At 35.1% G+C, this 14,084-nt stretch overlaps 1 protein-coding gene across 1 annotated transcript in view; it reads right to left on the bottom strand.

The window, feature by feature from the left end:
* Positions 1-14,084, bottom strand: part of STK3 (serine/threonine kinase 3) — a 339,257-nt gene that overhangs the window by 187,758 nt on the left and 137,415 nt on the right. The gene's annotated exons all lie outside the window — the stretch shown is intronic.

The following is a 14,084-nucleotide window of genomic DNA, read 5'->3' as shown; positions in this document are numbered from 1 at the left end:
ACTGCCTCCGTTTTTCTTTGTCCTTTTCCCCTATCCCTTTCCCAGCAGCGCACAAGCACACACATACACACACCCCTTCATCATTACAGGTAGAGATAAAGAAAAATAACAAAGAAAGGCAAAGATGTGAAAAATGGCAGATTTCAAAACTGACATTCGTCTTGAGAATCTTCCCAGTTCCCTTCTCTCTCAATCCCACCTCTGCAAGCTGTGAAACCCCAGTCCTGTTTGCTAGCTACTCTCCCAGAAAAAGCCCCAAATTGCTTGTTTCACTCTCCTCCCTAACCTTACTTCTCTCCCTCCCACCACCAAAACTTCAATTGTTGAGCATATCTCAGTCCAATAATACAAAGGCAACTTGTTTAAGCCATTCCATATTAAGACAAGGATGAATAATAACTCTCTTACCTAAGCTTAAACCTCCTAAAGGTGTTTTGCTTATAAATCCAAATTAATCTATTTGGCAAATTTTCAGGCAAAGTGGAAGAAGACAACTTAGGGCAAGTAAATTTGCTTTTTCCCCTATTTTAAAATTGTGAGAAAGAAAAAGAAGTATTTGTAGTCATTTTCCCACCAAAAAACTCCTTTAAGTACCGCCCCATAGAGAGAAGTCCATCATTCCTCTAACTTTCCTTAGACAATAAACCACAGAAAAGATAGCTAAGAATGCTACTGAGCTGAGAATGTGACTCTAACTTAAGGGCACTTTTTAGGAGTGCTTTCATGGCATGCTAAAGTTGGAGACTTAAGACAGCAGAATGGTGACATGAGGAATTTATCCTGAAAGCATGGTGCCATCCCCACCTACTAGGTCAAGGGCATTCTATTAATAGAACCCTTCAGCCTTAGTTATTTCCTGTGAGAAGTGAAGAAAGAGGGCCTGCAACCTAAAAGCCTTAAGAGAAGCCTTAAAATAAAGCAAGAAAATAGCAATGGAGAGAACCACATGAAGAAATGACTACAGAGAGAGGTGCCATTAAATAAAAGAGAAAGAGGGAAAGTATCATTGAAGAGAAACTCACTCCCCACCAAAAAGGGGAGTACAGCTAAGTACTTTAGAGCAGGGATCAGCAAAACTTTAGCTCACATACCAAGTCTGGCCAGGCACCCACTTTAGTGAATAAAGTTTTACTGGAACATATCCATGCTCATTCTTTTATATACTGCCTATGGCTGCAGAGTTGAATTGAGTGCTTCAATTACCATGGCAGAGTTGAATGGTTGCAACAGAGATCATATGACATGCAAAGACTAAACTACCGAGGGTGCCAAAAATATGTATACTCATTTTAAGAGATGTTATCTATGTATTACTTTTTGAAGTTGAATTGAGTTATGGTAGCAATGTGTAGTATGACATTCGCTCAAAAGGTGGCATTAATCAAATGAATGCTAACGTCACCATGTGACAGGCAGGACAGTCAGAGAAAATGACGGAAGCATGGTTGTTGTTCGAGGAGTGCAAGACCATTTTGAAGTGGTATTTGAAATTCAAGAACATTCTCCTGACTTAACACCCCTTGACTTCTACCTACAGGGGACCTTAAAGGATGTGGTGTACCGTACAAAACTGGCTATACTGGTGGTACTTTGGGAAGAAACGGAAACGGCATGCACAGCGACACAAGTGGACATTTTGGTCAACACTGCTCAAGCAGTAGTTCGCAATCATCAGAAGTGTCTGGATGCTGGTGGTAACCACTTTGAGCACCTCTTGTAATTGCAGAAGTCAAACATGACTTGTATTCATCTTTTGTTATCGGTATATATTGAGTATTACAATTTTAATAGTTTTTTCCTTTCTTAAAATGTCACCCTCTGTATTTACTATCTGGCCTTTTACAGAAAAAGGGGCGCTGCCTTTAGGGGGAAGAGGGTAAGATGAGGGCTAAGATGAGGCCACTGAATCTGACATTAAGTGATCCCTGATAAAAATGAAGAAACAAATTTAAATACATTTAAAAGTAAGTATATGGATATTAATAAAGTAGAGGCAATGAGTATAAGCTATTCTTTTAAGCAGTTTACTAACTAGGAAAAGACAAAGACCACATGGGAGCCTGTGGGGAAAAAGAGAGATTTTCTTGTTCTCACCAATCCTGCTCCTCCTGGAGTCCCTCTCTCTCTTTCATCACTACCCAACCAGCGCTCCAAACTAGAAACTTCAGTCATTTTGGTCACCAAATCCATGTGATTCTAGCTCCAAATATCTTTTGTACCCTCAGTTGCAGACACAATGTTTAGTGTACGGCAGGTTCTCAATAAATGTTTACTGAATAAAAGAATGTAAGAGTACAGAACATAGAGAGAAAAGATGGAGAAGAAAACAGAAAACGATTCTGTCCCAGCTCTACCCCTGTTGGATCTTGGGCTTGGACTCAAGTTTTTATTTTATTTTTTTCATAATTTAATACACTCTTATAAGAAACCCCAAGTGTTTTTTTGTTTGTTTTTTAACTTTTTCATTTATTTTAAGTGTGTTTTTCCCAGACCCATCAGCTCCAAGTCATGTAGTTGTTTCAATCTAGTTGTGGAGGGCGCAGCTCACAGAGGCCCATGTGGGGATCGAACAGGCAACCTTGTTGTTAAGAGCATCGCACTCTAACCAACTGGGCTAACCAGCCACCCCTGGATTCAAGTTTTAAGTAAGAGTCTTAATCAAAAATAGAGGTGACAATAGTGTTATTTTCTTATTTTTTAAACCCATCCAACTTCATTTATTAGTTGTCATATGACAGCTTAATTGAGACATAAGTCACATACCATACAAAATACAAAATATATCCTAAATCTGACCACCTCTCAATGCCTCTACCTTTTTATCACGTTGGTTCAAGCCACCATCATCTCTTCCAGACTACTGAAGAAGTAACCTCACTGTTCACCCTGCTTCCATCCTTGCTCTGCTACCACCCCTTCTCAACAAACAATAAGCCTTTTAAATCATATGCTAGACCATCTCAATCATCTCAAAACCCTCTAATGGCTTTCTGTCTCACTCACAGTAAAGGCTAAAGAGTTCACCATGGCTTATTAAGGTTCTAAGTGATGTGGTCCTCTGTTACCTGTCTGGCTTCATCTCCCACTTCTCTCCCTTCTTACCTAGCTGCAGCCATATAAACCTACTTACTATTACTATTACACCAAGCACACTGCCACATCACTTTCCTCTGACTAAAACACCTCGTGCCAGAAATCTGCCTGGTCATTTACTCACCTCCTATAGATCTGTACTAAAAATCACCTTATCAGGGGGGAAAAGGTGAAGGGGAATAAGAGGTTCAAACTTCCAGATATAAAACAAATAAATCATGGGAATATAATTCACAGCATAGGGAATATAGTCAATAATATTGTGATAGCATGGTAAATTGTCAGATGGTTGCTGGCCTTACCATGGTGATTACTTCTTTAGGTATATAAATGTTGAATAACTATGGTGTACCCCTGAAACTAAAATATTGTATGTTATCTATATCTTAATAAAAGTCTTGAAAATAAACAAATAAATAAATGTCACTTTATTAGACAGGACTTTATTGACCATCCCACATCTAACCACAAACAACCTCATCATTTTGTATGCCTCTTATTCTGCTTTATTTTTCTTGCATAGCAGTTATCAGCACCTGATAATGTTATAGCGTTTTGTGTGTAATTTATTCTCTCCCCCAATACAATATGAGCAAGTATACGCAGGCACTCAATAATATGGGATGAATTAACACAAACTCAGTGTCTCTCTCAGCCTCACTAAGATTTTCAATTTCCAAAAAGAAGGATTTATATGTAATTACCCTAAAATACCTTTAAAATGAATAAATCTAGCCAAAAGGCAGAACAGAATAGCTAATGGTAATGTATAAAAATGTAAGCTTGGCCTTCTCAGAAAAGAAGGAAGATCTGACAGTAAATGATTAACTACCGAAAGAATAAAGTATATATGAGAGGTACCTCCAAATAAACATGTGAAAAACTTTATAATAAAACTATATAATTAAGCACAGAGAACAAGACTATCTTGCCAAGATTTGCTATCATTGGCAAAAATCCATATTAAACTCAGCTTCCCCAATTCCAGATACAAATGGAATTGTGAATTTGGCAACTCACCGGAGAGAAAGACTGAAGTACAATCTGGGTTCACATTAAAGTTACCTCATTCTTCTCAACTTAGATCTGACCCAGAGGAAAATTTTTAACAGATTGTGTTGGACTAGTGCCATACTATACTCAGTAAAGTTCAAAATTAGCATTTTAGATGCTAACCTAACGGATTTCTATTTTGTTTCCTTAAAATTAAAATGGACTAAAAATAAAACATGACGAATTATGGGCATAAAATGGATTATCTAAAGGAACATTTTGTCAAAGAAAAAGGAAATTATAACACCAGTCCTTCCCTCTTATTTCTTTTGATTTCATTCATGCAGTACCTCACCAAGGCTAAACACATGGTAGCACTCAAGCTGTGAACTGATAAAAGAGAGCTAATGCTCTTCTTTCCCTTTCAAGGTTTTTCCAAATTCAGAGATGTATAATATAGTCATGTCCACCTCAACCTTCCTAGTCATTAGAAAACGCAAAAAAATATTCAAAATTTATATATATATATCTATATATATATACATTAACCATTTATTTTATACTTACTATGTCACAAAGACACTGAAGACACAAGATAGAAATTATACATACTGCTCTCAATAAATTTGTAATCTAGTGAAAAAGTCTGACAAACTATAATAGAGTAAGATCTACTCTATAATCTTGGGGTGCATGGGGTGCTAACAGAGCCCAGAGGAAAAGCTCCCAGGTTAGACTGTGTAGAAGAGAGATGGGAGAAAACGCAGGCAGAAAGAAGTAACACAGAACAGAGGGCAGCAGTAAGAACCTAAAATATCTACAAATGATAGTATGATTAAAACATAGGGGATATCACATGACTAAAGAGGTAGGCAGAGGCCAAGGCTTTGTATAGAGACTGGCTCTTAACCTAGAGACAAATGAAAGAAATTGTTTTTTAATGGGATGATTTTAAGTAAGGGAGTAATATGATCTGTGTTTCATTTTAGAATGATCAATCTGGCACTATCATGAAGGACACTTTGGAAAGGGAGGGGGTGAAACTGAACACTATTAGAACAATTACGAGATTGGAAATCCACAAGAAAAATTATAAGGTCTGAAATAGGGAAATAAAGACGTATATGGAAAGAAGGAGATATATATGACAGATACTATGGAAATAACATGGATGAAAACTGGTGAATAAGAACCTGAATTAGCTAAGCGACAGAGGAGTTGGACAGCAAGGGAAAGTAATTGCAAGAAATTTAGGAGGCAGCATCAACAGGACTTGATGATTGATTAATGGTGAAAGACTGGACGAAGGGAGCATGCGTTGCAGATTTTCAACATGGCATCTGATGACAAAACAGTGAAAACAGATTTGAAGATATTAGATTTGAAGTGTCTTGTGACAGACAGTACAGAAAAGATCATTATCTAAGCAGATAACTAGAAATGAGTCTGGAACTCAAGACACAGATAAATGGAGAGCCAGGAGGTAGAGATATATTATAACTCAAACGGCAAAAGAGATTTAAGGAAAAGAAAATGGTTTCCAAAGGCAAACAGAACTAAAACTGTGAGCCATTTCAGTAGAGTGGTGGGGAAGAAACAGTCTGTTCAGGGGTAAATGGGAGGGAAGTGAGGAAACTGAGGCAGCAAGTACCCATTAGTCTTTTTATACATGGCTCTGAAAGGACGGTGTGAGGCAGGGCAGCAAGTCAAGAGTAGCATGAGTCCAAAGGAAATCTGTTTGATTCTTAAAATGAGAATAACCTGATCCTGTAAAGTTCCATAACAGAGAGGAGATAAGTGATGATGGATAGAGGATGGAAAACAAGAAGGGACAGATCATGCTCTTCTACTAAAACCAGAAAAGAGAGAAAAGAGCCCTTAAAGTTAAGGCACATAATGGCCATTTAATCAATATTTTTTTCTTCTTCTTTTTTAATTTTCATTAAATTTATTGGGGTGACATTGGTTGGTAAAATTATATAGGTTTCAAGTGTACAATTCTATAACACATCATCTATATATTGCATTGTATGTTAACCAATTACCTTTTTAATGATAAATATCCTGTGCTTAGGCTACCTTAGAACTATTTTTAAATTTTTTAATGTAATTTTTGATGTACTTACATATTATATGCAGTAATAATTATTGTTGTTAGTATTACAGCTACTCTGTGTACACAATGTGTAGAGCAAGTACTAAGTAACTGATTTACAAAAATTATTTCTTTTAATCCTCACAAACACAATGAGAGATTATTATTCCATTTTATTTATCGGAAAACAGAGGCATAGGGAGGTTAAATAACTTAACCCTTAAATACTCAGCAAATAAAGGACAGAGTTGAAAAACAAACCCAGACAGTGTAGTTCCAAAGCCAGTGTACTTAAACATCAAGCTACATATGGCCTCTCTACAGATAGATATAGAATACTTTGGTTCACTAAATTAATCTGAAGACATTTTCTATCACAAAATATTTCTAGTTGAAAATAGAAGGAGAAAACTGGAGTTTACTGATCAGAAACTTGCTAAACAACTTATGATATAATAAGAAAACCTAGAGAATAAATAGAGAAAACCTAGAGGAAACCTAGAGAAACATCTTACCCTTTACTTAACATTACTAAACACAGTTTTCTCATCTGTATAAATACTGTATAGCAATGGTTCTTAAACGTAACCATGTATCAGAATTCCTCAGAAGGCTTGTTAAAAATGCAGACTGCTGAACCCTACCCAGAGAGTTTCAGATTCTATCCTAAAATGGGGCCCAAGAATTTACATTTCTAACAAGTGCTCAGAATATCCTGATGCTGCTGGTCTAGGAATCACATCCGAGAGCTACCACTTTACAAGCACATTACCATATTTTGCTGTGTATAAAGCGCTCACCTGTATAACACCGACCCACATTTTAGGCCCAAACTTTCAGGGGAAAAAAAACTTTTGTTTTAATTTTTTAATTCAAGTTTTTATTTGTTTACATTTAGGTATTTTTTTTGTATTATAAAGGAATTTTAGCATTTATTTTTTAAGATATTATGGTACAAAAAATTTTATGTAACAAATAATTACAAAATATGAGAACAGATACAAGGTACAAGAAATTTTATGTACCGGTGACAAATTTACGATATTTATGCATCACAGAAGGCCAAGAACTCCTTGTCGTTGTAAGTTCCTTGTAAGTTCAACAAAACCGATGATCGGATTCCAGGGTATTATTTTGCATGTGGATATCGTTATTTATTTCTAGAGTTACACTTTTAACTCATAAGCATTAATAAAAGAATTTAAAACATTTATATAGATACGGAATTAGTACTACCCTTATATAATGCGCAACCTTATTTTTCCCTCACAAATTTGTGCAAAAAAGTACGCATTATACAACGCAAAAGATGGTAACTCTGTAAGAATTAAGTGAGGCGAATATAAAAACAATGGCATATGGTAAATTATAAGTGCTATCTGCAATTATTATTAATAATAAATACGATTAATAATAAATATGATTAATCGATAATGATGAGCATTACCACTATCTACATAATTACTTAGATTTTTGTATCAGTTTTTACTCAAAGACAATAAAAAACTGACATATCATTGTAAGATCACAATAACCTGCCTGCCAGCTCTATCTGCCTCTGGTGTCTTTCCTCCATCCTGCTCGCAAAATAGCCTTTCTAAAATGTAAACCTGGGGGTGGCTGGTTAGCTTTGTCGGTTAGACCGTGATACTAATAACACCAAGGTTGCCAGTTCGATACCTGCATGGGCCACGGTGAGCTGTACACTTCTTAAAAAATTAAATAGACAGACAGACAGACAGACAGACAGATAAAATGTACATCTGCACATTGGCTCCTACTATCTTTCCCATCACTTACAAAATAAAGTACAAACTTCTTGGCACAGCTTACAAATAGATCCCTTTGCCCATGAGCCACTGTCTAATTACTCATCTTTCAGTATGTTTTTATTTTATTCTTTAAAGATTTCCTTAATACACCTCTCTCTAATAAAACCACACATTCTTTCCATGACTCCAAAGTACTTCTAAAAGAGAAAGAGAGAGAATAATAATGATAGGATCAATCAACATTTGTGGGGCATTTCCCAAGGATTTTACATTAATTGTTTCATTTAATCCTCATAATAACTCAGGATAAAAACTATAATCATTTTCACTTTACATATAGAGAAAAAAATGATATGGGGAGGTCAAATTTGTCCTAGGTAATAAAACCAGCAAACACAAGGGCCAGAATTCTATGATTGCAATTACACTACACTAACAATTACTTAGATTGCTTAGTACTTGAGTGCTGTTTAGATAATAAATTTTTGAATTAAATACTAATCTAAATAATTTCTTAATTCATTTTTACATTATTTAATATTTATTGTCTGTTATATGCCAAGCATTCTGTTAGGCACCGAGGAACACCAGATAAAAAAGGGGAAGACCCCAGTGCTCCTCCCTTGAGACATGCAATCTAGTGTGGAGTACAGACATTAAACAAAGCAAAACGAAAAAATAAATCACAAATATCCCAATAAATAAATGTTAAAGACAAAAAGTACAAGGTTCTCTGAAATCATAATAGAAAGACCTAACCTGTTGTCTTTTATTTTCAGTCTCCTAATACAAGAGTGTAAATTATATAGAATATGACTTTTCAGACTGTCAAATAACTCCATTTTAAAGGATACTTTCAAAATCAAATTAAGTGATTAAATTATAAGATCAAAGTCACACGGTTAAAATTTTAAACATATTATTAAAAATTACATTAAAATTCTTCAGTTCTTTGTTCCGTTGGCAAATGTAGCTATTGCCTCTCTGAAACAGAATGTAATAAATATAAACTATAAAAAATTAATAAGATGGCATTTGAGGAGTCTTGCAATATTAGTCATGATAAAGGTAAAAAAATATGCCAAGTTCCTGACAATCCTAGTAGTACAGGAAAGTACTTTTGTTTTGGACAATGCTAACTTTCTAAGATTAAAGAGGAATTAGATACATGACTTAATATACTTCATTTGTAACATTAAAAAAAGACTTCTTTCATAAAGTTTCAAAGGGAAACCAATATTTTTTATAGGTAAAAATGCCTGAAAGTCCAAATACTGATCTTACAAAAAAGCATGAAAGGTAAAATCAAGTATGAACCAGGTCTGGATCCCCATATCTTCAGTTTCTATTTATCAAACAGAAAAATCTTTCCAACTTTCTCTTTTCCTGTATGAGACCAAAACTATGCGATATTCTGTTTGTATTACAATTACACTAATTCAATGCAGGTCACTTGCTTTTTACTGAGTCCAGATGACATTCAGTAAACTAAACATGGGCCAATTAGTTAAAAGTGGTGGTGGGGGGGGAGGTAGAGAAAGGAAAGGAAAAGCGGAGAGGAGAGGTGAAGAGAGGAGAGGAAAGAAGAGGAGAGGAGAGAAGGGAAGAGGAGAGAAAAGAAAGTGGGTTCAAATTGCCCCTTTGGGTAGTTCATATAGTGGCTACAGGGCGTCACAGCCTGAACTTCATTTTGGCTAATACCAACCACATGCTAACATTAAGGACTAACATTTTTCATTCCTTTCAGATTTCTTACATTTGGAAATTCTAATTTAAGTGCATTTTCTGGTGAAAGTGAGGACAGCACTCCTGCACAATATTGGTTTTCCCCCCCAACTCAAATGTCTTATTTTGGAGCTACTAACATGGAATCTGCATATTGCCTAAAAATGTATGATTCTTTAAAATCGATTGTTTTTTACTTATCACAGTTATAAATAAGTAAATAAAATTTTTGATTTAGCTGATACATACAAGCAAAAAAAGATGCTGTAAGATTATAAACTTTAAAGATCAATATTTGTAATTTTAAATCAACCTAAACTATTACGTAATTAGGCATATGACAAACTGAGTAATAGGAAGAAATATTCATAACTAAAGCAGCAATAATTTTTTAATACCTTCCCAGGAGTTGGCATTCAACATTTTCTTATAGTCTATATGTAAAGAAATTTAGTTTACTATTCCTTTTAATTCTGCTCACTTATATATACTGAGGTGCCAATAAAATGTATACACATAACTTGTATTCATCTTTTGTTTTCAGTATATATTGAGTATTACAATTTTAATACAGTTTTTTTCCTTTCTTATAATGTGCATACATTTTTTGACACCCCCGGTATGTATGTATGTATGTATGTATGTATATGCGTATACGTGTGTGCATGGCTTTAAAGTCGTAACATAAGCTAAAATTTACATAAAATCACAATGTGAAGTCGTATTGCACTCCTACAAAAAAACTACATTAATTCCTCACTACATTTACGCTTTATCAATAGCTGGTATTTTAAATTAAAAACTATTCACTCACCATTAGTGCAAAAATACAAGGCTCCAAATGCTTAAATTACCCTGATTTTTGAATTTTTATTTATTTTTAGCCTGATTTTTTTAACTTGTATAAACGTAACTGAAGAACATTATGTTCCTGCAAGTGTTCATGAATACAGAGATACAGTAATGGAGATGGAAATTATTTACTCTGAAAATCCTGACTGCATGACTGTTAAATCACTTACATACGGCCAAATGATCTACAAGGAAGCAGGGAGGTCCTGAAATTGTGTACTCATATCCATTTTCAACTACTGCACAGGTGACACAATCAATCAAGTCATTACTGAAACAGAATGGGAATAGAAGGCACTTAGTGAGTAAAGATGATTTCTTTAGACAAAATGAAAAATAGACTATCGCCATCTCATATTAAAAGGTAGCCAACAGCTATAGATTAAAAAGTACTTTCTACTCTCTATGGTATTCAGTAATGTGGATCCAACTTTGGACACTATATTATATTCAACGTATAGAATACAGATAAAAGCCTATATACAGAGGGTGCCAAAAAAATTATACACATTTTAAGAAAAAAACTGTATTAATCGTAATACTCAATACATACGGATAACAAAAAATGAATACAAGTCACTTTTGACTTCTGCAATTACAAGAGGTGCTCAAAGTGGTTACCACCAGTGTCCAGACACTTCTGATTATGGCAAACTACTGCTTGAGCATACGAGTAGATAACAACGCTTAAAATGCGTATGCAGTTTTTTGGAACCCCCCAGTATATATATGGAGATAAGAGAGAGATTTTATATATATGTGTGTGTGTGTGTATATATATATATATACACACATACATATATATATATATAATAATTCAGTAAGAATAAATCCCCTAATAAAATTTCTTTAACAAAGTTGATATTCTCTGCAGAGTTTAGCTGATGACTAAGGAGGAAGGAACAGCAGCACTATCTCTAGCACAGAACTATGAAAGGCCGGCAAGGGACCAAGCCCACCCCACGGGAAGAGCTCAGCCAAGTGAAGGAGGCATGTGTGGCATATGAATTGGTTAATGGAGTGGTAGCCATCCAGTACAAGTGAAGAGGATCAGGAAGTCCATCCCACCCAACTATAAAAGCATGAGGAAGGAAATACCCTGAAAAACTACATGAAAAAGAATTTATATCCTAGAACATATCTTTAAAGCTCCTATCTTTCTAAAACTCTTGACAATAGAGTATGCTATCAGAAATTTCCTCAACATAAGTGCTTCCTATTTTAAAGAAATGCAATTTTAAGTACGATGGAGTATAAACATTAATACAAAATAGGCCTATAATGTTTACTCATTCACTTTGTGTAAGTCAACTCTATATATTATCCACACACACACAAAAATAACAATACAATATGTCTATGAGCAACCCTAGATCGCATTAACTTTTCTGCATATAGAATTCACTGTTAACCAAAACTCCTACATACTTTTTATATCGCTAATGTTAATCCATCTCTCTGCCCAGGACTGACCACCCTACCTATCCACCTTCACTGGGAGTGAGGCTGGGAGAATATTCAAACCTAATACACACATATGTTTAATTTTATTTTCTTGGATAGAACCAAGCTTTATTTTGCAAGATTTTCTATATTCCAATTTTGCCGTTTACTAATATTTCACTATCCCTCCTTTCTTCTTATATGTTCAAGTTTGAAAAACATGCTTGCTTTATCTTAACAAAAGTCATTTATAAAAAAATGTTCAACCACTGAGAGAAACAGTTAGAAACTCAACAGCATACTGCATGCATCTACTTACAACAGGTGAGGGAAGATTTCATAACGCAGATTATCACCTAAACTTGGGAAACCGGTTACCAGCAATGGGGCATGAGAGTAAGTAGTTCAAACAAAGTAATAGCAGCAGGCATCTACTATAGCTATTCATATTAATAAGGAATCAAGATAATCATGAGGCAAGGGAGTGGAAGAGAATAACACTAGCAAAAATAAAGGCAGTAGTGAGTTTCGAGTGCGAGAACAGCCTAATTATTTCTGAACAGAAAGCCAATATGGATAAATTAGGCAAGCCACGCCTATACTACCAAACTAAACATTTTAGACTTTATCACATAGCCAAAGAGTTGAACAGGGAGCACTGAAGGGGGAGGAAAAAAATGTCAATTTCACTCAAATATTCATAGGCGAGTCCTCACTCATTATTAAATCAATAAGCATTATTCCCAAAACCTTGGAAATAATATACAATGAAATGTTGGTTGTATAAAAATCTTATTTAAAGTAGTATAGTAGTGCCCCCTTATTCCACGGAAGGTACGTTCCAAGACCCCCAGTGGATGCTTGCAACCACAACTAGTACCAAACCCTGTGTAGCTGATCCTTGAACAACACAGGTTTGAACCGTGAGGGTCCCCCATACACAGATTTTTTTTCAATAAATACCTGTACCACTTTCAATTCAAGGTAGGGAGTCCGAGGATGCAAAGGGCTAACTGTATGCATTGATCTACATTTTAGATAAGGGACTTGAGCATCCATGGATCTTAGTATCAGTGGGGGTCCTAGAACCAATTCCCCACACATAATGAGGAACAACTACAGTAAAGTTTTCAGGGAGTCAAAAGTTATACATGGATTATCAATTGTGCAGGGTACTGACGCCCCAACCTGTGCTGTTCAAGGCTGAACTGTATATACTGTTTTTTCCCATACATACATATATACATACCTATGATAGTTTAATTTGTACATTAGGCACAGTAAGAGATTAACAAAAATAATAATAGAATATATTGTAATAAAAGTTATGTGAATGTGGCGTGTCTCTCTCTGCGTCTATCTATGTCATTCCCCTTCCCTCAACACCCCCACCCCCCACCATACACTGAACAAAGGAACGATTCACATCCCCAAAGGCGCTATACAGGACAGAGCTACTCAGAATGGTGTGAAATTTAAAACGTATGAATTGTTTATTTCTGGGATTTTCCATTTAATATTTTCGGACCACGATTGACCACGGGTAACTGAAACCGAGGAAAGCGAAACTGCAGATAAGGGGGAACTACTGTAATTATATTTTTAGAAAAGAGCAAATGTTTTCAATATCAAATAAAAAATTAACAACAGGTTACATGGGCTATGGTCCAAAATATAATACTATACATTAAGGGAAAGGGTTACTGCTATAACATCTATGCATATAGCTGTAAAAATGCAACAGTTATGCTTGTCTGTAGGAACAATAGTTTAAAAATCACAATACAGATTTAATCCTCCTAAAATAAATGGGGTTTTAAAATGCAATACTATAACTGCCTCCATTTCAAAGTTAAAATTTGGTCTTCCTCTGCTGATAGTGATGACATGGTGATCCTATTTTAGCATAGGATTTTTAGACTTTCACATGAATTTTCATACTGACTACTTTCAATCAGTTGCATGACTACTAATGTTTGGGGAGGAAATTTGCTGTTTTGTTTCTTCATTTGCTTTTCAATCTATAAGTATTTAATTGTTCTTTATGTTTCTATAACTAGGTTTGATTTGAGGTCACTGATATCTTTGATTTTCTTAAAAGTGTTTTTCAT

Source organism: Rhinolophus hipposideros, assembly GCF_964194185.1.
Source record: "Rhinolophus hipposideros genome assembly, chromosome: 13".
Lineage (NCBI taxonomy): Eukaryota > Metazoa > Chordata > Mammalia > Chiroptera > Rhinolophidae > Rhinolophus > Rhinolophus hipposideros.
Note: the sequence above shows the minus strand (reverse complement) of the source record. Positions and strands in the feature narration are given on the sequence as shown.